Genomic DNA, 27,676 nt, shown 5'->3' with positions numbered 1-27,676 from the left:
TTCAATTAAAAAAGTTTTTTTCAAAACGCGACAGAAAAACAGTTCGAAAGGGCACACTATTTTTATTCGAGTACTAGCGGGGGAGGAGGAGGTGCCCGGCGTTGTCTGGTAGTAAAATATGCTTAAATATGTTTTTATTCATTCATACTTCATATTTATTATCACAGGACCAATTCTCTATTGAATATTATATTGTACCTAACATATAGTACTGACCTAAAAAAAAAAAATTTAATGAATGGGTGCCATTAGCTACAATCGAAACCAAAACATTTAGCGCTCTAGACGCGTTTCCTACTGTTTGAGCTATCAACAGAGATAAAAAAAAAAAGATTTAAAATTAAACCAATTTAAGCTATGAATGAATTTGCACATGCGCAAAAGTAATAGACAATTTGTATTTCAACTTGTCAACATATTTCTGTACACGTTCTTCATCTATCCAAACAAAGATTTTACTCGTTATAAACCATTCTTGGTGTATGACTACTATTTCCTGTTGATTTCAGTGTTAAGTCTTAATTGACCAGTAGTTTAAGAGTTAAATTATTCGTATAAAGTTGTGTTTATTTTAGTTTTTTTTTATCAGATAAAGTATAGTTCATTATTGTTAATGTTTTATGTTTGTCCATCTATCATTTTACTGGAGCTTAAGGTGCTACTCTGGTAGTTGGCAAATCTATAGGTGAGCAACCTGACTAGGGAGTTGGGTAGTAAGATGTTTGTTCACATTACATTTAAATTTCTTTATATTTGTATGATCGGGGAAACATGGAGCAGGGAAGAAATTCCCAAGGTAAGTGTTGTGGAGACGCCCACTAATTAGCATACGTGGGTGAACAAGATATAGATAAAGGTATCAAGTCAGCAAGACCGGAGAGCTGTGTTCGAACGCCGGATAGGCAAGACGCGGGTGCCGGTTGCTCCGTGAAAGACTTTAACACGCCCTCTGCCGGACAATCTTTCAACTGCAGTACAACTGCACCTTTGTAAATATATATTATCTTTTCGTCTTTATATATTTGTTTTACCTTTACTTTCTGCGTTCGTGTTGTTATTGATACGGACACAACAGTAAGCAGCCCAAGGAAAGAAATCATGAGAGTCGAAAGTTGCCCGTCATCTAGGGTCCTTCTCAGCGAACAGGTGGGATCTTGCTGCTAATCGTTGAGGAGTTGTAGATGCAACAACACTTGTAAAACAGACACATGGGGTGCAACACTGAGGTGATGCGACAGGAGTCGAAATTTGGCGGACGGTGGTGAACCTATTAGGTTAGAAGTTTTTTGCACCCTGTTTAGGAGGGAGACGTGGCAACAATACCTCATGCACGGACGAATCGTGAGTTTATAAAGATATGAGATATTAAAAGAAATCAGATTTTTATCCCAATATAGGGAGCCTACCTTCTTTGCAGCAGATTTGGCAGTATTTCCGATACACATATTCCCGTTTATGTTGCCTGAGAAGTATTTTAATAGTGAACATCAAAATGACGTCATATATTTTATGATATCTAAATTTTAAAATTAAAAACAGAGAAAAGTTATGGCGCGTTGACTTGGAATGAGTGCTTTATGCTAAACGGCTAGAGTAAATGTGATACAATGGTGGCTAATCCGTATTAATCTGTAACTGTGTATTAAACAGATACCATAACACTTAGTTCGCTGCACGTTATCATAACAAACGTCCATACAAAAATATCAGTCAGATCGGCCCAGTAGTTTCTGAGAAAATGTCTAAGGTAAATGTGGTATTGTGGTGACTACAGGGTGGAACGATAAAATTGTCGCCATCGAAAAGACAACATTATTCCATTTCCGTTTGATGAAAACCGGTTTTTTTTTTGGTTTTTTTACTAGTTAGGCAGTTTTGTACAAGTCCCAAGAGCGATAGGAGCCTTTTATCATGTCTGAAAGTGACACAATGTTCAACAACGAGATCGGAGATGCGCCGCTGTACAACTGATGCTCTCTACCAATCCAAGTTATGACAACAGGACCATTGCCAGCATCCTCAAAATGCAAATCCGGGCGGTTCAGCACTTGTAGGCATAGTTCAAGGAAGTTTCTGGCTATGGTTATAGTCTTTGGTGTGGTTTCAAGTGAGACCCAAGGTCTGTCATGCCACCTCACATCTTCGAAATTAGCTTGAAAATCAACACCAAAGTGTACCTGGATGTGCCGAAGAGTGTGGTGTTCCCCTGATACAATCTGATGGCAGCTGACAGACCTTGGGTGTAGCAGCAGAACTCGGCGCCGGCCCACAAGTCCAAAGAGACATACGCTTGGCTTTAGAAGGTGTGCTACGACTTTGTACCCTTCTCTAACTGCATCCCCTCCACCCCGACCTTAACTCGCTGGACTACTGCGTTTGGTCATACGTAGAGAATATCACCAACATGACCTCCGATAATACCAAAACCAGACTGATCGCCGCCATCCGCCGAGTATTCGCCAAGCTCCTGCCTCTGCTTGTGGAAAAGGCATGCTCTCAGTTCTGGACTCGTATCGAGGTGGTGATTGAGGCTGAAGGCGGCTACGTGGAATAGATGTTAGCTCTACTACATAACCAAGTTACCACAACTGATTTTTTAATAAAAGTTTTAAAATAAAGCTGTAGTTTTATTTTCTCTAGGGTGACACATTTATCGTTCTATCCTGTCATCCTTATTAATCCCTAACTGTGCATTAAACGAATACCATAATATTTAGTTCACCGTACCTCATCGCAACAAAGGTTCATAAAAAATTTCATCCAGATCAGACCAGTAGTTTCCAAGAAAAGTAGAACGGACAGACAAACAAAGACAGGCTCAACGGAATATAATATATATATAATAGATGATTGTCATGAAGTTCATATGGCAGAGTTATTCCATAATGAGTCGGAAGATCGAAGTCCAATCATCATTCGATTCATACCAAAGACTAAAAAAATGGTAAGTGATGCCTCCTTGCTGAACACTCATCATTTTAAGGTGATGATTCATATAAAGAGAAAGTGGTGGTGGGGAGAGGTATTTATTCTACAGGGTGGCCTACTTAAAAGTCTGTGGCCAAGGTCGCTGAGAAAATGGTGAGATCCTTCTACCGCTCCAGAGGATATCTCACTAATGATGCAATTCTCTATCTGTATAAAAGCCAAGTACGTCCAAGGATGGAGTACTGCTGCCACATCTGGGCAGGAGCTGCTAAAAACAGTCTATCCTGTCTCGATAGAGTACAAAATAGACTTCGTGGCTTGGTGGGGGTGACCTTTTCTCTTCCCTACAACCTCTCTCCCACAGAAGAGACGTTGCGAGCCTGTCTGTTTTATCGTTATTTCCATGGCAAGTGCTCGTCTGAGCTCCATTCTCTGGTCCCCCCACCCCGCCAATCTTTCACGAAAAACACCCGACTAGCTGAAACCACTGTCAATAATTTTCCCCACTCTTTATCCGTGCCTAAATCAAAACGTAGATTCCATGAACAAAGCTTCTTTCTTAGAACTGCACGGCTGTGGAACTCTCTGCCGCTTGCCTGCCCCCCCCCCCCGAATTCAAGTTGGATGTCTTCAAGTCCAACACAAACAAATTCCTGATGAACCGCCCCCTTAAGTAATGACACTTTATCAAATCCCCAATACTAACGATTACTACAATACTATCCCACTGATTAGTGTACACACAATAACCCTTATCCCCGAGTGGCTCCTGGGCCTTGATAAGTAGTGACCTCCATGTAAAAAAAAAAGAGCAGGATCTATCTAATTTTTCTCTTAATGACCAACTGACACCACAAGAAAAAATGCAATTCTTTTTCCGACAAGATGGCGCTACATGCCACACGTCTCACAGATCACTGACACGAGTTCATGACATGTTTACGGAAGAGAGAACAATAAGAAAAGGGTTATGGCCACCACGTTCCCCGGACTTGTCATCACGTAATTTTTATCTTTGGGGGACCAAAAGTTTATGCAAATAATCATCACAATCTAGATTAACTAAAAGAGGACATTACCAACGCTATCAGGAGAATCAACAGAGAAGACATACAGGTAGTATCTACAAACGTTGTTAAACGAGCCCAGAAATGCATAGATATAAACGGGGAACACTTCCAGCATCTTTTATAAGACTACATGTAATTTAAACAATAAAAGATTGTTCCTCCTCTCTACTACATTTGTTTCTGAACTACATTTAAGTGGGCCACATTTTACTACAAAATAAGAATTCCCACCAAGATTCTTAAATTGATGATTGCATACTTGCTAAAGAGAATACATGTCTCCGAATATTCACGAGTTGATAATGAATGAACCAATAAATAATAACATGAACAATGAACAAAATAGTTACATAGGAGCCACGTATTGTAATTTCAAGTGTAGGTATAATAACCAAATGACACTATTCAGGAGTGAAAAATAGAAATGTCTAATCGTATATGAGAATCAAATACTTAAAACTGTTAGTTCTAGTATTCATTCAGAAATCTTAAAACGTAGACCCTCTTTGGAATTAGAACAGTAGAAACTGTACATTATGCTTAAAGGGAAATATCAAGCATACATTTCTAAAACCAAATCAATTTATTAAATAAAAAATAAGAATGCATAGCTTAACGCAGACATATAAATAAATACTTGCTTTGTATTAGTTGGATTATTCGGACTACTGTTCTCATCTGGGGTGTTATTTTCGAATATTGAAAATGATACTGAGGATGAGAACAATAGTCCGAATAATCCAAACTAGCAGAACTCGTGGAAAGTCCACGGTAGATGAAAATTTTTAAAACTCGTTATAAATAAAATGAATAAAAAATAAAATAAGACAAATCTACGAATTGAAAACAATTTTTAGAAGATTATTTTTTAACCTTTTAAAGCTAAAAAGAATTGATTTAAAAAATTTAGATTTTTTTTCAAAGAAAATTCAACACATAAAACATTGTTTTGTTTTCTTTTTCTGAATAATGTTTTATACAAATTATAAAGAAACAGACGTCAGTTCACTTGCACATTTTTTTTTAATTTAAAATGAAACTATAATAAAAAAAATTACAGTCTCTTCTCAACAGTACGTTTTTTAATTACAAAATAAAATGGCCAATTTGAGACGGTAAACAGACAGCCATTTTGGGAAGAGAATTTTTGCAGAGGAAATTGTTTTAATGATTTTAAATTGATAAAGAGTGACTATAAAGGAAGGTAATTCGTTTACCATTAATTAATGTTTTCGATGATGATGTTTTTTGTGACACTGGACGTACGGACAAGTGAATTAATATTTAGAGAATACGAATTATCAATCCTCATCTAAAAAATTCATAAACATAATATCAAATCAGCAGTTATCCGAATTAATACGAAAATGAAAAAGATTGGAAAAACTCTACCAAAAAACTGGTAAGAATGAATAACCACCTCACCATTATATGCAGATATGAAAATAACATCCAAGATGAGAACGATCCAAATCATACGAATTATCAATCCCTATCTAAAAACTTCAAAAACATAAATACTTCCTTTCAATTTAACCCATGATTCAACATCAACATCAACATCAACAAGGGTTTTATCACTCCATGAGAAACCCCTCCCTGAACTTAAGCCATCTAACTCTGTCTCGAGCCATTCGCTTCCATGCGGGACCCATGTGCTGTATCAGCTCGTCCTTCCATCCCGTCGTTGGTCTTCCCTTTTGGCCTCTTATGTTCAAAAGGTGTCCATTCTGTTGTCCTGAATAACCATCTGTTGTCATGTTGTCCTGAATGACCATCTGTTGTCATGTTGTCCTGAATGACTATCTGTTGTCATGTTGTCTGACTACATGGCCGGCCCATCTGTGTTTGGATGTTTTGATGGCAGTATTTATGTAAATCACTCTTGTTTGTTGGCGGATCCAAATGCTTGTCTTTCTGTCTTGTAGAGTGATGCCAAACATTATCCTCTCCATCTTACTTTGTGCTACTGCCAAGATTTCACTATGGCTAGTGTCAGGGTCAATGTTTCACTACCATAGATAATCATGTTTTACACTGTAGATCAGCAGTTTCACTGCCATAGATCATGTTTCACTACCATAGATCATCATGTTTCACTACCATAAATCATCATGTTTCACTACCATAGATCATTATGTTTCACTACCATAAATCATCATGTTTCACTACCATACATCATCATGTTTCACTGTCGTAGATCATCATGTTTCACTACCATGAATCATAATGTTTCACTACCATAAATCATCATGTTTCACTACCATAAATCATCATGTTTCACTACCATAGATCATCATGTTTCACTATCGCAGATCATCATGTTTCACTATCGTAGATCATCATGTTTCACTATCGTAGATCATCATGTTTCACTATCGTGGATCATCATGTTTCACTACCGTAGATCATCATGTTTCACTACCATAGATCATCATGTTTCACTACCATAAATCATCATGTTTCACTATCGCAGATCATCATGTTTCACTATCATAGATCATCATGTTTCACTACCGTGGATCATCATGTTTCACTACCATAGATCATCATGTTTCACTATCGCAGATCATCATGTTTCACTATCATAGATCATCATGTTTCACTATCGCAGATCATCATGTTTCACTACAATAGATCATCATGTTTCACTATCGCAGATCATCATGTTTCACTATCATAGATCATCATGTTTCACTATCATAGATCATCATGTTTCACTATCGTAGATCATCATGTTTCACTATCGCAGATCATCATGTTTCACTATCGTAGATCATCATGTTTCACTATCGTGGATCATCATGTTTCCCTACCGTAGATCATAATGTTTCACTACCATAGGTCATAATGTTTCACTACCATAAATCATAATGTTTCACTACCATAGGTCATCATGTTTCACTACAATAGGTCATAATGTTTCACTACCATAAATCATCATGTTTCACTACCATAGATCATCATGTTTCACTACCATAGGTCATCATGTTTCACTACCATAAATCATCATGTTTCACTAACATAAATCATAATGTTTCACTACCATAAATCATCATGTTTCACTACCATAAATCATAATGTTTCACTACCATAAATCATCATGTTTCACTACTATAAATCATCATGTTTCACTACCATAAATCATCATGTTTCACTACTATAGGTCATAATGTTTCACTACCATAAATCATCATGTTTCACTACCATAAATCATCATGTTTCACTACTATAGGTCATAATGTTTCACTATCATAGATCATCATGTTTCACTACCATAGATCATCATGTTTCACTACCATAGGTCATAATGTTTCACTACCATAAATCATCATGTTTCACTACCATAAATCATCATGTTTCACTACTATAGGTCATAATGTTTCACTACCATAAATCATCATGTTTCACTACCATAGATCATCATGTTTCACTACCATAAATCATCATGTTTCACTACCATAGATCATCATGTTTCACTACCATAAATCATCATGTTTCACTACCATAGATCATAATGTTTCACTACCATAAATCATCATGTTTCACTACCGTAGATCATCATGTTTCACTACCATAGATCATCATGTTTCACTACCATAGATCATCATGTTTCACTACCATAAATCATCATGTTTCACTACCATAGGTCATAATGTTTCACTACCATAGGTCATAATGTTTCACTACCATAGATCATCATGTTTCACTACCGTAGATCATCATGTTTCACTACCATAGATCATAATGTTTCACTACCATAGATCATCATGTTTCACTACCATAGATCATCATGTTTCACTACCATAGGTCATAATGTTTCACTACCATAGGTCATAATGTTTCACTACCATAGGTCATAATGATTCACTACCATAGATCATCATGTTTCACTACCATAGATCATCATGTTTCACTACCATAGATCATCATGTTTCACTACCATAGGTCATAATGTTTCACTACCATAGGTCATAATGTTTCACTACCATAGATCATCATGTTTCACTACCATAAACCATCATGTTTCACTACCATAGATCATCATGTTTCACTACCATAGGTCATAATGTTTCACTACCATAGGTCATAATGTTTCACTACCATAGATCATCATGTTTCACTATCATAGGTCATAATGTTTCACTACCATAGGTCATAATGTTTCACTACCATAGATCATCATGTTTCACTACCATAGATCATCATGTTTCACTACCATAGATCATCATGTTTCACTACCATAGGTCATAATGTTTCACTACCATAGGTCATAATGTTTCACTACCATAGATCATCATGTTTCACTACCATAGATCATCATGTTTCACTACCATAGGTCATAATGTTTCACTACAATAGGTCATAATGTTTCACTACCATAAATCATCATGTTTCACTACCATAAATCATCATGTTTCACTACCATAGATCATAATGTTTCACTACCATAGATCATAATGTTTCACTACCATAAATCATCATGTTTCACTACCATAAATCATCATGTTTCACTACCATAGATCATAATGTTTCACTACCATAGATCATCATGTTTCACTACCATAGATCATAATGTTTCACTACCATAGATCATCATGTTTCACTACCATAAATCATAATGTTTCACTACCATAGATCATAATGTTTCACTATCATAAATCATCATGTTTCACTACCATAAATCATAATGTTTCACTACCATAGATCATCATGTTTCACTACCATAGATCATAATGTTTCACTACCATAGATCATAATGTTTCACTACCATAAATCATCATGTTTCACTACCATAGATCATCATGTTTCACTACCATAAATCATAATGTTTCACTACCATAGATCATAATGTTTCACTATCATAAATCATCATGTTTCACTACCATAAATCATAATGTTTCACTACCATAGATCATCATGTTTCACTACCATAGATCATAATGTTTCACTACCATAGATCATAATGTTTCACTACCATAAATCATCATGTTTCACTACCATAGATCATCATGTTTCACTACCATAGATCATCATGTTTCACTACCATAGATCATCATGTTTCACTACCATAGGTCATCATGAAATTTCACATGAAGGTACTTTATGTGCCTGGCAGTGATAGGTTGTGTGTCGGAATGTCTTCGATGAATATCGATAATCGAAAAAATCCGATAAAAGAAGGAACAGGCGATATTTAAAAAAGTTAACACCGTACACAACCTAACATCACAAGTGAATTTTAAAAGTTTTATTAACGCACAAGCCGAAAGTGGGTTCTTTGATATGACATGGAAAGTTCGAAATGAATTTTTCTCTTTAAAGCATAACTGAACTATTATACTTGATTTTTTTCATTTTTAAATTAAATCCAAGCTATTATCACGGTACAAGCAGAATGTCAGGCATACAAAATCAACAGCAGGTTCTTTGATATGCAAAATGAGGGTTTTTCTGTTTAGAACTTAATTGAAACATGATACTTGACTTTTCATTTTAAACTTTAATTAAAACCATTATTTATAAAATATATTTTTATAAAATTAGCAGTAGGTTCTCTACAGTGCAATGTAGACTATAATGTATTCGGGACAGTCACTATGGGGAGGCATGAGAAGCTTCCTCCCGGTGGACCATGATGGGTCCCCAACTAGAGCAGGCAATCAAGAGATTGGAAGAAAAAAATGGGCGATTCCACCAATTTCAATGACGATAAAAAATATGGGAGTATGGAACATTCGTTGATCATCATTCAATCCCGGGCAACATTAGGTCACCCTGATAGTTAATAACTAAATGTTTATTTATTTTAAAAAATCCCCATTCTATTGGCTTCTTAATTTTCAAATTCTAATTCAAATTTACACAACGCTTACATCACAAAAAAAATGCTTCTTTCCATTAGTGATCGAAAAGAAAGTTATCGAAGTCAGACCTACATAGCATTTACGCTGACAAATCAAGCTCTAGTTTGTAATAATATATTGGAAATGCACTTCGCTGTGATTTTTTCTTAATTTAGTCCGGTCAAATATTTTATGGAAGATTATTGAGCATTCATAGAAAAAATCTACATCAACAAGAAAAATAATTGATATCTTAACTGAAGAGTATAAAAATTGTCTTCACCACAACTAACATTTTATTTCTTTTTCTGTATAAGTTTGAATAAATTTGCGCGTTAGAACAAAGGAGAGAGAGAAAAAGAGAGAGAGAGAGAGAGAGAGAGAGAGAGAGAGAGAGAGAGAGAGAGAGAAAATTATACTTTATATGAGAAAAAAGATATGCTGGTCATTTTTATTCATAAAATCGTTTATGTTCATGGTTTCAGTCATATATATATATATATATATATATATATATATATATATATATATATGTAAGTGAACGGCTCTGTGTGTGTCCGTGTGTGTGTCTGTGTACATTTCCCTACGCAATAACTCTGTCAATTTTTAGTCTACAGACTCGAAATTTGATATACAGAGTACTGAGATTTGGGAAAATCGATGTGATCGGTTTTTAGCCAAAAATTTGGCGATTAAGGGGTCAAAGTTCAACGATTTGACCTTTGAGAACTCTACCAAACTCCTCCGACAATTTTGGGTGTACGCACTTGAAATTTTAGATATAGGTTCCTTGGATATGGATCTAATTTAATAACTTGATTTTAGCCCAAAACAATAAAATTTAAGAGGACATAATAAGGGTCAAAGATTTAAAAAAATTGACCTCTGTGGTCTCTTCCAAATTAGTCAGACAATTTCTGATCTATATATTTGAAATTTTTCATAAAGGGTATTCAGAGATAGGGCAAGCTTTTTCATCAGTTTGGGTCGAAAATTTTTAGTTACCAATATATATGTATGTATGTATGTATGTTTGCATGTCTGCCTTAAACTTTCAATAGAGGCGACGTATTTTACCAAGATCAGTATTGTTTTAAAGTTCGACCTTTTCATACGACAAATATCGAAAAATTGGCTAAAAACATTAATATCTTCCCCTTCAACTAGGCACTTTTCTACAGGTGGGGGGCACTTTTTTGCCGATATTTTTAAAAGTTATCCTCTCCTTTATATTGTCTAGCCTTAATTTTAAAAAATGTCGCTTTCGGTTTGGCGGTAGTCGTAATAGCATAAACGTTAGGTTTTACCCCGTTCTTTTCCTCCTTTGCGGCACGGGTTCGAGCCTGCCTTCCTACTACCACTTTTTTTTTTTTTACACACACATCCAAACGCTGAAATGCTAGTATATATATATATATATATATATATATATATATATATATATATATATATATATATATATATATATAATTATTTCCACTGCCAGACAACATTGCAGCCAGCAAGAGCGACGATGTTGGCTGCAGTGTTGTCTGGCAGTGGAAATAATAAATAAAAAATTATTTTGCTCTTTTTATTGAGCCCTATCTAACAACCTCGTTGTCTTCATTAGTCCCGACTTTTGAACATCTCAAACTTGAATTCTTAGCGTCATGCTGTGCTTCTCCCAGACAAGTCAACCCACCGTTCACATCGTGACCACTGCTACACAGACGGGGCTCTGATGAACGGCGAGTGTCCTGCGCCGTATAACTGGACCTCCACTGCCTTGTGGGCTAAGGTTCTTTTAACCAAAAGCTTAGGGTGACAGAAACCTCCAGAGGAGCTTAGGCTCTGTCAGCTGCGGCATACATGATCCACCGGCGTGTCCAGTATTTTTTGGTGCCCAGCAACCTAAGTCCCAGTCATGGATCAAATGGCATAGTGGGTGGGAAGGGCTGCCGTAAGCCGTGGTGAAGGCAACCTCTCTAGGAGAAGGAAAATCCTGGCATAAAACCTGCGGCGACTGCTGCTTCCAATGATGTTGACTTGCTCTTTTTTTTTTTTTGGTTCAATGTGGCAGTTGTTTCGAGAGTGGGATTGTCTCAGTGCAAAGTCTTTCCTCACTATAAAAAGCTTCAAGCAAGGCATTACTTGATATGCAATGGAATACACATTTTGCAATCAGTGTGTATCTCGATAACAAAAATGCTGGCTTTAGCCTAAAATGGCAAACGGACATTCAATGAGGACTGATGCAAATATGGGCGTCAACAGCAATAAGGGCTCTGGAACCTTCAGGGTCTGGCCTGGTAGGTGTTCAGGGTACCATAGCTTGGAGCAGGTCATCAGTGAATGTGCAGGACTATAGAAAGTTCATAGAAGTGATCGTTTGACACGTGCTGCTAGTTACACTCATGTTTGCGTCATTTGAGCCAGAGATATATTAAGTAATGGAAATACTCGAGAACGAGTTGCTGCCATTATATATATATATATATATATGTATATATATATATATATGTATATGTATATATATATATGTATATATATGTATATATTTATGTATGTACATGTATAATATATGAAAGCTCTATATGTATAATATATGTATATATATATATATGTATATATATGTTTATCGTATATATATATGTATATATGTGTATATATATGTATATTGTATATATATGTATATATATTGTATATATATGTATATATATGTACATACATATGTATATATATATTGTATATATATATGTATATATATGTACATACATATGTATATTGTATATATATATATATATATATATGTACATACATATGTATATTGTATATATAAATGTGTGTGTGTGTGTGTGTGTGTGTGTGTGTGTGTGTGTGTGTGTGTGTGTGTGTTAACAAAGTGTAAATCTTTAACGAAGCAAAACTTATCCAGATAAGAAAAGCTATGGCCTAGAGAGGTTTTTTCTTAAATTTCCTTAGTTTTCTAATGATATAATAAAGTTATATATAACTTTTATTCCTCATCTTTCATTTAATATTATACACACACACATACATATATATATATATATATATATATATATATATATATATATATATATTATTATTATTATTATTATTATTATTATTATTATTATTATTATTATTATTATTCACTAGGAGCTTTCACATAGGCCATTTCTCTCTGTCAACAACCTGTGGTGTTCCCTAAAGTCTGAGTGACAACAAGTCTCTCTAAATTTTCAGTTCTCTATGCCTCTGATGAATTGATTCCTCACTAGCAGCAGCCATTGGTTTTAGCTGGAATTTGGGTGGCAATAAGCGTCCCCAAGGTTTCATTTCTCTTCGAACTCATCCAGTGGAGGTCTAGTTAGTCCTTTTCCTTCTCGGTCTTTCTATCCTCCTTAACTCTTCATGACTATTTAGTGTGGTGCCAGTTGATGCTGACACCACTTTCTGTTGTTTTGTTGCAGCGTCTATATGTCTGTTTAGTGTCTGCAGTCCGCATGCATTAGTTTCCGCATTCAAGGGTTTTTTCCTTAATATTTCAGCCGTTTTTTATTATTGTTATCCGTTGTATCTTCTCAGCCATCTGATTCTAATCTCTCCCATTCTTTTTTTTTTAAGTTTTCGTTTTATTATTCCTAGTGCTCCTATTATTATTGGTGGTTACTTAACTTGACTTTCTTCATCTTCTATATCCATTTTTAGCTCTCTGGCCGATTTCGTGTATTTGCTTCGCTCTTCCGTCTCCTTGATATTTACTCTGTGGTTTTCGGAAACGGCAAAATATACGACCTGGCAGAACTGTTCCTTCTTATTAATTATTATATCTGTTCTTCTTGCTTCGGTGCGTTTATCTGTTTGTACGTCTATATCCCATAGGATTTTATGATTTCCGTTTTTAATTACTTCTGTCGGTTTGTGCCCTTTATCTAGGTATACAAGTTGCAGTTGTTTGCATAATTCCTAGTGTGCTCCCTTTCCTCACTTGATCGTGTCTGTTCTTATATTCTTTTTGGGTTGATTTGCTGCATTCACTTATTATGTAGTTTCTCGTTTCGTCTCTTTGTCCATAGTGTCTGCATTTGCAGCTATCTTGTATCTAATCGATTTTTACTTTAATATAGTTGGTTCTAATCACATTACCTTGTGCGGTTGTTATTAGGGATTCAGTTTCTCTCTTTATGCGTCCTTTTCGTAGCCATGTCCAAGTGTTTTCATTGGTCTCATCTTTTGTCATTCTTATGAATCGTCCGTGTAGCTGTTTCATCGCAGAAAACGTGATATATGACGTCATCTTCTATTGCATCATATACGACATCATCTGATATATATATATATATATATATATATATATATATATATATATATATATATATATATATACATATATATATATATATATATGTTTGGAGGTACAGAATTTTTTAAAAATAATAGGCGGAAGTTTCTCGAGAGCTCTTTCGGCTATCATCTCCTCAGGAGAAAATCGATAGCAAACAAAAAAAATAATATTGTGTCGAAAAATAAAGAGTTCTAATGGGGAACTTATTAAATGTGCCAAAAGTACTGGGATACTAAAATAAATTTATTAACGTTTAAAAACGATTAAAATATTGGAACAACGAGGGAGGAAAAAAAAAGCGGGAGAAAAAAAATATATATATTAATATATATATATATATATATATATATATATATATATATATATATATATATATAGTATACATATATTTATATATAGTATACATATATTTATATGCCATGACGTCATTGTGAATAAACAAACAAACAGGAATAAGGATTTGTTATATATAATACAGAGAAAAAACAGAGAGAGTGAGACAGATACTGGCTAACAGAGGAGAGACAAAGGGCAGACAAACAGTGAGAGATAATGAGAGAAAGAGAGATACAGACCGACTGACAGGCGGAGGGGCAGACATGTAACAGAAAAAAAAACAAGAAGAGGAGAGAGATAGACAGACTGACAGACAAAAAGAAAAGAATATTTGACAAAGAGAGATTGTATAGAAAGATCAAACACCAAAACTAGTACAATAACTAGTCAGATAGAAAAAAAAAGCAGAGAGGGGACAGATAGAGAAGAAGATGCTGAGAAAGAGAGAGAGAGAGAGAGAGAGAGAGAGAGAGAGAGAGAAATAGAGATAGAGAGAAATAGAGAGAGAGAGAGAGAGAGAGAGATTATAAAGATTCATGACAAAAGCTAGTGTAAAGCAGAGGCAGGAGCTGAGAAAGAAGAATTATAAAGGAAGATTCGTGGCTCAAACTAGAACACGAAATTCTGCAATGATTTGACAGATAGGTAAACGGTCGAACGTACAACATGTCTTCTTTTGTATGGACACAGCTGGTCAATGTTCCTGTTTTTTCATGTACAAAACAGGAGTTGTTAAGCAGGTTCAGTCGTGAAAGCAAAATCAATGCTGGTTCATTAGTCACAATTATTGATTGAACATATCACTAACATACGCTTTTATTATTTATGTACTTGCTTCGTAAAAACATGGCATCGTCTACTGCGTATAAAATATCTATACATGATACACGAGAGTAACATATCTGAATTAGACTCGTTTAAGTTAAAATTTAGGGAATTATATACTGCCATGGTGATCTACCCTATTGCGTCACGACATGAACTCATCTCGACAAATGGTGGTGGTAACAGAGTGATTCGTTATAATGGATCCAGAAGCAGTCTCGGGCAACCCGTCACTTCGGTACTTTGTGCCAATAACTACTCTTATGTTTCCTAGCAATCTCTTAGGGTTACAATAAATACATTTTTTAAACTTTTTAATTTTTAGTTTATATAAAAAAAATATATTTATAAGGTAGACATCCCTTATCGTCCAACTTGTTTATATATATATATATATTATTTACTTATCGCCCAACTTGCTTTAAATAACAAGCTCAATGAAGTTATCTTTCCGGTTTCAGAACAAAAAACGCGCAGAGGGAAGGTGCTATGGGTGCCCACGCATCTGCCCCTTTTATTCCTGTTTTAAAAGTGCCCTTTTCAGAGGAATATTATAGACCTGTGACTTACGGAGACACCGTTTTTCTTTTTCTTTTTTTTTTTTTTTTACTTGAGCACCTGTCCTAAAAAAGTTCTTTTCATATTACTATTTCAGAGCATATATACTGGCTGTTATTTATTTATTTTTTTTTTTTTTCGGTGAATGCTCATATATTCTTCTGTCGGATATTCCAACGTGGTGCCAGATGATTTGATGGGGGTTCTGATTATCTTTTTTAAAACGGATTGTAGTGTTTTTAACTCGCCATAGTAATATTTAAAATAAAAATATAAATAAAATTTTGAAATAATTGGGATCATTAAAGAAGAGCATATAACAAAAGAAGAAAAAACAGGGGAGGAGATAAAAACAGTAAATAGGGGATTTTATATTGTTCCTTATCTTTCATTTAATATTAATGTGTTTTGTTCTCTTTGATAGTGTTGATCTTTTCTTATCTTAATAATTTCTGCTTTACTAAAGATTTACTTTGATAATGTAATTATTTTATATATATACAGGGTGACCCCCTAAAAAAACGGGCCCCAACTCTAATTAGGCCCCGTTTCTTAGTGTTCTGTCCGAATGAAATGAAACTTTGATCATAACTAGTTTATTATATTCAAAACATCACATCAAAACACTATGGTCTTTGGCCTTTTTTTCTCCGTTCTCCAGCATATGTTCTAGATGGCCTCCATTTAATTTTTTTTTTTTTTTTGGGGGGGGAGGGTCACCCTGTATATATATATATATATATATATATATATATATATATATATATCATGTTTAAGCGAATTTTACGACCGGGCAATGCCGGGCGACTTGCTAGTATATATATATATATATATATATATATATATATATATATATATATATATATATATATACTAGCAAGTCGCCCGGCATTGCCCGGTCGTAAAATTCGCTTAAATATGATATTTGGATGATTACAAGTTACGTATTCATTATTACATTATATTGGACCCAATATACAGTAATGATTTAAAAAAAAGTTTTACAAAATGACTTGTGCTCCACCACCGAGAATCGAAACCAAAACGTTTAGCTTACAATTTACTTTTTCCTTTGACTTTAATGCCTGAGCTATGATAACATACTTGTTACAAGGCTAAAAATTAAAACATGAACAGATAGCAATTGCGTTACGCATGCATATTCGTAATGTCGTCGTTTGACCTTCACCTGACAAATTCCATGCTTTTAATTTTCACATATTTGCACCGGTTTTCCCGGCTAAACCCCGATTATAAAGTTTCGCATAGGTTCGAACTCTATATATGAAGTTTCTTGTCTGTAGACCAAAAACTGACAGAGGAGTTTGGTAGGAAAAAATTATAAACACTTTCGTCTATTGCCTTAACGAATCCTTCGAACTGTTCAAACTAACTTTCGCAACAAGTTGCTAAACGTCTCTATGATGCTTCGCAAACTGTACAGTTGATTATTGAAATAGTTAAACCACTCCTGACAAGTTTTTTTGTCTTTTCTGGTGCCGGTTCGAACCTGTGGTGGTATGATCATATCTGAAATAATTCATGTTTTATTGTACTTCTTTTTTTTTTCTTTTTCTTTTTTTACGGTTTTAGCACAAGTGAAAAATATAGACGAAATTTTCATGATGAGTTTATCAAAACCTTGAATACAATAAATAAAGGGAAAACATTTAGAAATTGTTCAAATCTAAACAAGAAATATCTACATTTAAAAATACCATCCCCAAATGAGATTCTACTTTTTAGGCGATTATGTGTGAACACTCTGAAACCCTGTATTTTAGAAATTAGAATGGGGATTAGTTCCGCAGTTAAATTTTGCGTGAAATCATTCCCCATTTCCGAGCCATATTAACTTTTAAGGCAGTTAAGTAATTTTTTTTTATAACTGAGTCATACCGATAAAATCATAAAAGCACTCATAGTATTGTTTATTGTTTTTATTATCATCCAGATTAGGGTTAATACTAGAATGAGTTGTGTTTTTTTTTAATTTTTTGTTGTTGTTTTTTTTTTTTTTTTTTTTTTTTTTTTTACAATAATATATTTGATACTAAAGATTGATTGGGAACATTAACCTGGTTTACATTTTAAACAAAATTGACTATATGTCCTTAAAATGCCCCTAGTCCAAAATGTTGATAATTTTACGTTAAATTTGTAAGCGAAACTGATTTTTAGTTGTTTTATTTATACCACTATTCTTTCAGTGTTTACAAAATGCAATTACTTGTTCAATTTGTGTGGTTTCATTTCACTATTAGGCTGAATTCTATTTATACATAGTTTCTTCATTCTGAATCATTACGTAGAATTGGTGATGAAAATGTTCTAGCATGCGAAAATATTTTAATATATGTATCTATATAAAAGTGACCTTGACTGTGTATGTACGTATACTCTCTACCAAACTCCTCTCTGGATTTTTGGTCACCAGACTTAAAACTCGATATATAGGGTATTTGAGCCTGTAGAATACTTTTGATTTTGTTTTTAGTTGATAAAATAGCTGCTAAGGAATCCAAATCGAAAAAAATCATTGGCCTTAGATTTTGTATACTTATGGATTAAGGTTATACGCTAAAGAATTATGGTGGAGAGCTTAGGGGTCTTGATAATCGCTAAAAAATAGAAAATTAAAGAAAATAATAAGGGAGATTTAGTTTTAAAAAGAGCCCGCACGCTACAAAAGAAAATTGTTTTAACAGAGATTATACTTCCCATAATATTTTCTTAAAACATTTTTACTTGTTTACTGTTGTTTTAAAAAAGATAAAATTGATTTTTCTAAAAGTTCGTTTTCTACCTAGGTTTGTAAGTTTTTAGTGGTTTAACTTGTTTTACATAGTTTATTTAGTTAAAAATAAACAAGTAACGTCAAGTGTTCCTTTTGAACAAAAAAATGTTCGAGGATCACGTCTTAGGAGTCTCGATAATCGCTCAAAAATAGAAAATTAAAGAAAATACTGACGTAGATATAGTTTTAAAACGAGCAGCCACCCCCTCTAAAAGAAAATAAATTCGTCCAAGATCACTGCTCGGAATAAAACAATCAAGCTACCAGAAGTGGATACGGTTGATTATGTAACGAAACCGAACGGAAAACACGAAAAAAGAAACCATATATTTATTAAAAAAATTACTTTATTTTTTTAACATTTCTTGTGCTATTACGAAACAAACAAACAAACAAACAAACAAACAAACAAGGAAAACACTTCTTATATTATCAAATAATAGAACAAATATTTTATTTAGAAAAATTAATTTAGTTTTAACAATTTTTGTGTTCACGAAACAACAAAAGACACTTTGCAGTATGTCGATGGCGGCCATCTTTTCTTGGGGCGTTTCACGAAACTGCCGCCAGGTGGCGCTTCTTGGTCAAAAAACAATTAAATTATTAATTTGCTGTTGACCCTTGAAAGTTGCTTTAATCCAAAATAAATGTTTCGTTTAAATTATTTATTTGTTCGAAAAAAAAAGCTATTAAAAAAAAAATCCAATGTTGTTATTACAAAATTGTTTTATGAAAATTATATTTTCTGACGCAGACTCTTAAATAAATGCTTTTACAATTATATATTTTTACATTTTTATGCAATAAATGTTTTCGTTTTCAAATATTTTTCTGTTCGGAAAAAATCTTGTTTGTTACTTATTTGCCTCGTTATTTGACCAAGAAGAAATTGGAGTTATCGCCCCCTAACAATAGCCGCCGTCTGCATAATGCAGAAGTACCTCTGAAATGACTTTTAAACGATACATTCCCCTTCCAATGTTAAGAATGGCTTTCGAAATAATAGCGTTATTATTTCAGCGCGGTATCAAAAATACATAAGTAACGTGTGTTTTTTGTTATTGTTGTTGTTGTTGTTGTTGTTTTGTAATAACACAAGACTTGTTTAAATTAAATTAATTCTTCTAAATAAAATAATTACTTTCTTTGATAATACGTTTTTCTTTCTTTTATTTTTGTTTCGTAATGATAACATAAAAAGTTTTAGCATTAAAGTATTTTTTTAAATAAATATATGGTTTCGTTTTTCGTGTCTTGACACCGTAATCAAGTTTTTTTTTTAAACAAGAGTTTTTAACTTTTTTAATACTATGGTATTAAATATTATGCATAGTCGCCTTTAAAAACAATATCTCCTTCAAGAACGGTTATAAATGTGTTTTAAATCGATATTTATTCAATAAGGGACCCGTTTTCCTACCTAGTAAAAAGGGACGAGTTTTTCGGGTACGAGTTTTCTGGGTACAAGAAAAACACAATGCAAACGAAAAAAGAATGAAATTTCTGATTAAAATCAAGATAGAATGACTGTATAACTAGAGAGTAAAAAATATAAACATATTTTTTCAATATATGAAAACTATTAAGTATAAAATAGAGAAGAAAAAGAATTAAAGAAAACAAGACCAGACGATTTGCAAAGAATAAAAAAGGGAGAAGACAGACAGAAAAAGTGACGGGGAAAATGAAATAAAAAGAAACAGATAGAATTTGAAAGTGAAGGCAAAAAGACAAAGGAAAATGAAAGAAAAAGAAACAGATGGAATTTGAAAGTGAAGGCAAAAATGGAAAAGGAAATGAAAGAAAAAGAAACAGATAGAATTTGAAGGTGAAGGCAAAAAGAAAAAAACAAATGAAAGAAAAAGAAATAGATGGAATTTGAAAGTGAAGGAAAAAAGGAAAATGAAAGAAAAAGAAACAGATGGAATTTGAAAGTGAAGGCAAAAAGACAAAGGAAAATGAAAGAAAAGGAAACAGATGGAATTTGAAAGTGAAGGCAAAATGAAAAAGGAAAAGGAAAGAAAAAGAAACAGATGGAATTTGAAAGTGAAGGCAAAAAGAAAAAGGAAAATGAAAGAAAAAGAAACAGATGGAATTTGAAAATGAAGGCAAAAAGGAAAATGAAAGAAAAAGAAACAGATAGAATTTGAAAATGAAGGCAAAAAGAAAAAGGAAAAGGAAAGAAAAAGAAATGGATTGAATTTTAAAGTTAAGGCAAAATGAAAAAGGAAAATGAAAAAAAGAAACAGATGAAATTGTAAAATGAAGGCAATAAGAATAAGGAAAATGAAATAAAAAGAAACAGATGGAATTTGAAAGTGAAGGCAAAAAGGAAAATGAAATAAAAAGAAACAGATGGAATTTGAAAGTGAAGGCAAAAAGAAAAAGGAAAAGGAAAGAAAAAGAAATGGATGGAATTTGAAAGTTAAGGCAAAATGAAAAAGGAAAATGAAAAAAAAAGAAATGGATGGAATTTGAAAATTAAGGCAATAAGAATAAGGAAAATGAAAGAAAAAGAAACAGATGGAATTAGAAAGTGGAGGCAAAAAGGAAAAGGAAAATGAAAGAAAAAGAAACATATGGAATTTGAAAGTTAAGGCAAAAAGAGAAATGAAAATAAAAGAAAAAGAAACAGATGGAATTTTAAAGTGAAGGCAAAAAGGAAAATGAAAGAAAAAGAAACAGATGTAATTTGAAAGTTAAGGCAAAAAGGAATATGAAAGAAAAAGAAACAGATGGAATTTGAAAGTTAAGGCAAAAAGAAAAAAACAAATGAAAGAAAAAGAAACAGAATTTGAAAGTTAAGGCAAAATGAAAAAGGAAAATGAAAGAAAAAGAAACAGATGGAATTTGAAAATGAAGGCAAAAAGGAAAATGAAAGAAAAAGAAACAGATGGAATTTGAAAGTGAAGGCAAAAAAAAATGAAAGAAAAAGAAACAGATGGAATTATAAAATGAAGGCAAAAAGGAAAATGAAAGAAAAAGAAACAGATGGAATTTGAAAGTGAAGGCAAAAAGGAAAGGACAACAAATGAAAGAAAGAACAAAGAATAAAATGATGCAAAAAAAACAAAAAGAAAAACGACATTAAAGTGAAAATAATAAGACGACTATAATAAATGAAAGTAGTTATGGGACGATTGCAATACTTTTTCTGATTCCGATACAATTACCGATTCCGATTCTTTATATATCAAAATATTTAACTATAGAGTTGTTATTTATCCTGATCACTGTAAAAAAAAGAAACATGTTAAATTTGCATATATTTTCTCAAACATTAAAAACACACTTGTGATGTTGGATGATCTGTAGATTCTAGTTTTATCGGTAGTTTAAAATCAATAAATAATGATTATATCATTATTACTTCCAGTAGTGGAAGATTTTTTAAAATCAAATAGAAAAGGCAATTTTAAAAAAAAATCTGTTTTGGCATTGGAAAATAGATACGATTTTTGTTCCGATTTTGATATCCCAAAATTTCCGATTTCCCATTATGGTTCCGATTAATTGTCCCAACACTAAATGAAAGAACTGAAGAATTAAAAAAATAATAATAATGAAACATGTTGGGGGGGGTTAAGTGTGAAGAGAAAATGAATAAGTTGAAATAAAAGAAAAAGATTGTGATATTTAAAAGATCTGAAAAAAAAAGAAAAGAAAAACTTATGAGATGATGAGATAAAAGAAAAAAAAATGGTTTTACCAGGTTTAAAATAGAAAACAAATATGCATATAAAAAGGGATAGCTAATATGAATTGAAAGAAAGAAGGAAAGAAATAGATAGACAAAGAATAATATGATAGGATCTTAACAAGATTGATAGGGAAAAAGATAATGAAGTTATTAGAAAGAAAGAAGGAAAGAAGGAAAGAAAGAAATGTAAAGCATAAACAAATATGAAAGAATAACTAGGCATCATCTAAAATAAAAAAAGAAGAAAAGAAGAGACGAATACTCTCCGACGAAAGAAGGAAAGAATGACAGTGAGAAAGACAATGAACAAAAGAAAGAAAGGCAGAAAGAAAAAAGGAAAAGGCGAAATACGTCAAAATAGGAAAAAACAGAAAAACAGACAAAATAAATGCAGAAATCTGGAAGAATGAAAGAAATGACTTTATACAGTTTGAAAAAAAAACGAATAAGCTCATATGAAAAAAAGAAATAACGGAAGAATAGGAAGAAAAAAGGAAAAAGAAAAAGGAAGCATAAAGAAAGAAAAAAAGAGGGGCAAGCACTAAGAGGGATAGAAAGATTCCAAAACAGAAGAAAAAGAAAAGACAAAACGAATACGGGTGTGGTTATGAGAAATAAAAAAGAAAGAAAGAAGGAAGGAAAGAAAAGAAAGAAAGCGTGAAAGAAAATTAAAGAATGAAAAAAAACAGACAGAGGAAAAGAAAAAAAATCAAACATGAGGAAAAGAAGAGGATCATAAAGTTATGAGGAATAAAAAAGAAGAAAAAAGAAGAAAAAAAAGAAGAAAAGAAGAAGAAAAAGTGATATACTTTTAAACAGAAAGAAAGAAAAAAGGGGGAAAAACAATAATATGATTAAAAAGCATGAAACTCAGAAAAAAAGAAAAGAATTGTAAAAGGGACAACAAAGATAATTTGAAACGGGCGCAAAGAGAATAGAAAGGCAATAGTAGCAAAGAAAAAGAAAATATATAGATATTTAGAAAAAAAAAAGAAAGAAAAATAATGAAACTTAATTGTGAAAACGAATAGAATGATAAAAAAGACACGGTGGAAGAAAAGGGAAAGGAAAACAGGAAAAGTAAAGAAGATTATTATCTTTTGAGAAAGAAAGAAAGAAAGAAAGAAAAGAAAAGAAGAAAGAAAAAAGGAACGAAGATAAAGGAAGAAAGAAAGAAAAAAGAGAGCGAACTGATCCAGAAGATGAGAAACAAGTAAAGAAAAGGAAAGAAAAGGAAATGGATAAACGCATGAAAAAGGAAATAACACAATAGGAAAAGAAAAAAAAATAAACAAACAAACAAGAAAGGCAAAAAAAGAGTAAAAAAGAAACAATTCAAACTACGATGAAGAGGAAAGATAAAACGAATATTGATAATCTGATAAGGTAGCGACGATAAGAGAGAGAAAGAGAAAAGACAGATAAGAAAACAGGAAAAGAAATAATTGAAACTAGTGAAAGAAAAAAGAAGAGAATCGGAAACAAAAGAAGTGATAGAGTTTAAAACACAAATAAAGGGAAAGCAAAAGAAGAAGAAGAAGAAGAAGAAGAAGAAGAAGAAGAAGAAGAAGAAGAAGAAGAAGAAGAAAGAGAAATAAAAATAAAATGATGAAATTGAAACGGGGAAAAGGGAAAGACTACGACAATAGCAACAAATAAATAGAAAGTCTTTTAGAAAAGATGATGAAAAAAAAAACAGAAAGTAAGAAAATAAAAATTCAACGAGAAAGCGAGTGGCCTTATAAGAAAGAGAGGGCGGAAAACAAAGACTGAACGAAAGAAACAAAGGAGAAAAAAATGAAAGGAAGAAGAAAGAAAAATTGAAAGAAAGCACAGTGAATAAATGAAAGAAAGAAAAAGGAGGGGGGAAATAAAAAAAAATAAGCAAAGAAAAAAATTTAAATGAGAAACCGAAAGAAAGGAAAGAAGAAAAAGGACAGAGGACAAAGAGAAAGAAAGAAAGAAAGAAAGTGTGATCTTTAAAAAAAAGATCATTACAATAAAATGAAAGGGGAAAAAAGCGAAATAAAACCGGAAATGATCACGTGTAAAAAGATTTGAATTTCTTGAGGGTGAAGTTATTTTTAAACACTCGCCATGTTTTATTTTATTTTATGTATTTATTTATTTTCATGAATGAATACTTCAAATTGTGGCGGAAGACAAAACATTGCCAAAACTTCAACATGGGGCAAGACACGTGTTAGACACGTTAGACATGTTAGAAATGATGAAATGGCATTCGGAAACACGTGGAATCTTCCAGCAGAATGAATAAAGCGGACCCGGGAGATGAGGAGAGGAGACTTATACTTATTGAAGACATGGCAAAAAAATCACTTTCCATATTAATCACAGTGGACGGAATGAAAAAGAAGAAATTATTAAAAAAACGTGTTTCTTAAAATAGACGTTTTCAAAAATGGCGACATGAAATAAGCACGTGATCACGTTGTTGGAGATCATTCACCCGACATAGGGATTCTATATAAAGTCATTAAGTAAATCACATTTTAAATGTAAATTAATCGACGTATGTTTCCCTAAGGCATTTCCCCTATATCTGTGGTAAGATCAATTCCCCGAAACATAACGTATTTGCACCAGTTTTATGTCCATTTACGTAGATTAAAACGAAAACAAAGATACTAAAACTTTTTATCTGGAATACTTCTTCAAATTTTATCACGATCCGTTAAATTATTTTTGTTCTGGGAAATATTTTAAATTTAAAGCTTAAAGAGTATTTAGAAGAAATTGAAATTCATGGATTCTGACTTAATTCTCGCCTAATAGCTATGGATGAAAATTCTACTTATATATTGAAGGTATTTTGTGCGCGTGTGTGTTTGTGTGTGTTATTGTGTGTTTGTGTGTATGTGTGTGTGAGAGACAGACAGACAGAGACAGACAGAGAAGGAGAGGGATAGAAAAAGAGAGAGAACAAAAGAGTTGTGGACTCCAAAACGGTTAGGTCGATTTTTATGAAATTTCTCACAAATGTACTTTATGTGTCAGGCAGTGTTCTTATATATGTATATATATATATATATATATATATATATATATATATATATATATATATATATATATATATATATTACTGTGGTGTCACCACTTATAAAGGCCGGAAGGCCACTTGAGGATAAGGGTTAATGAATGTAAAGTGACAGTGAAGTAATCGTTAATGATGTAAATTGGGCAGAATTTGATTATTTGTGAGGATGACCTAACAGGAACTTGTTTACATTAGAGTTGAAAGTTACATTGTTGTATTTAGCTGGAAAGCATGCCAGTGGAACAGTCTTCCAAAGACAGGAAGTTCTAGGAAAGAAGCTTTGTTCATGGAATCTGCTTTTACATTTAGGCATAGATAGAGGGTGGGGGAAATCATATATAGTGGTTTTAGTTAGTCGAGTGTTTTTGTAAAAGTTTGGCAATGTGGTACCATCGATTGGAGTTCAGATGAGCACTTACCATGAAAATACCGATAGAGCAGAGACAGGCTCGCGACGTCTCTTCTGTGAGAAAGAGTTTTCATAGAACAAAAAAAGGGCATCATCTACTAGTTTTTTTTTATCGAAATACCTCCAATAAATATCGATAATTGAAAAAATCCCATTAAAGAAGGAACAGTTCGATGTTGACTAAAATGAACATTTTATACGGCCTAACATCACAAGTGCATTTGAGAAGTTTTATCACCGCACACGCAAAAGTATAAAATCAACAGTAGGTTCTTTGATAAGACAGGGGCGCGTTCGAAATAAATGTTTCTGTTTAGATTAAACTGTGATACTTGACTTTTGCTTGACTTAAATTCAAGTCATTATGTCAAAATATTTTCATAAAACCAACAGTAGGTTCTCTACAGTGCAATGAACTGCCCACCTGTGGAACTCTGTTCCCCTTGCCTACTTTCCAGCTGACAGCAACATGATCGTCTTCAAGTCAAATGTAAATAAGTTCTTGTTGAGCCATCCTCTTAGATAATCGATTACTACGCTGCTGTCTTGAGGACCATCTTACACTCGTTAATCCTTATCATCGGGTGGCTTTCGGGCCTTGATAAGTGGTGACTTCCTTGTAAAAACATGTAGACTACAATGTATTGTGAACTAAGTCACTGTGAGGGGGCATGTGAGCTTCCTCCCGATGCACTGCGGCGAGTTCCCGACTAGAACAGGCAATCAATCGATTTGATTGACGAATGGGCGATTTCACCGATTTCAATGACAATAAACGTATTGGAAGTGTAGAACATTCGTTGATCTTCATTCAATCCCGGGCAACGTCGGGTCCCCTGCTAAATCAGTAAAAATTTAAAATATTTGAATTTTCAAATGAGATGTTTTGCTCATATTTTATGTCCCCTAAAATCCTTTCAAATACATCAATGAAACTGAAATTTAAGGAATATTTATTAATTGATGTCAAAGATTTGTTGACAAAATTTCACAAAAATCGGAGGTATATGAACTTTCATCCTTTTTCTACCTCTCTGCATGAAACTAAATGAAACTAAATATATCCTACGTCACAACTCCTTGCACCTAGCAACTGTGTTCCCAAATTCATAATGATCACACCTGCGCGTATCCTTTACCTCTACAAAGCCACCATTTTCTCATGTATGGGATATTGTTGCCACATATGGACTCGTGCATCTACCACTAGCCTCTCCCTCTAGGGTCCAAAAGCAGTCTTCAATCTAATAGGTGCCACTTTGTCAACTAAGCTCCAACCCCTGTCCCATCGCCGCAATGTTTTATCCCTGTGCCTTTTTTACAAATATTTTAATGGAATGTGCTCTGATGAACTCGTTGCACTTGTGCCCTCTCGACGTACATATCCCTGACAAACCCGCTTAGCAACAAAATCACACCCCTTCACTGTTGAGATCTCTAAATGCCAGAAAGCTTTCTACTCTAATAGCTTCTTACCTCGAACAGCTAGACTTTGGAATTCCTTTCCTGCTTCCTGCCTCCCTGACTGTACTGACATGAAGAAATTGAAATGTAACGTAAGCCAACATTTTGTTAATCTTTCCTAGGTATGGTCCCAAATTTTAGCCTCTTGCGTCCAAGTGGCGATATGCCTTGTTAGAGGTGAACGCGAATAAAAAAAATGATCGGTTCATTAGTTTAGAACAGAATCACGTACAAACATCTTAAAAGAAATAGATGTACTTAACTTCTTATGCTGGACACAACATACATGCTCGAATATAATTTAGTTCTGAATTTATTATTAAAAGAAAATACGATGCTAAAATGAATG

The 27,676-nt window shown here is 33.2% G+C and overlaps 1 protein-coding gene across 1 annotated transcript in view; it reads right to left on the bottom strand.

Annotated features, from left to right (window-relative positions):
• The window catches only part of LOC145293773 (uncharacterized), a 61,334-nt gene that overhangs the window by 2,548 nt on the left and 31,110 nt on the right, over nt 1-27,676 (bottom strand). The gene's annotated exons all lie outside the window — the stretch shown is intronic.

This window comes from Euprymna scolopes, chromosome 15, assembly GCF_053919585.1.
Source record: "Euprymna scolopes isolate OS-2025 chromosome 15, ASM5391958v1, whole genome shotgun sequence".
Lineage (NCBI taxonomy): Eukaryota > Metazoa > Mollusca > Cephalopoda > Sepiida > Sepiolidae > Euprymna > Euprymna scolopes.
This window is presented reverse-complemented; position numbering and strand designations above follow the sequence as displayed.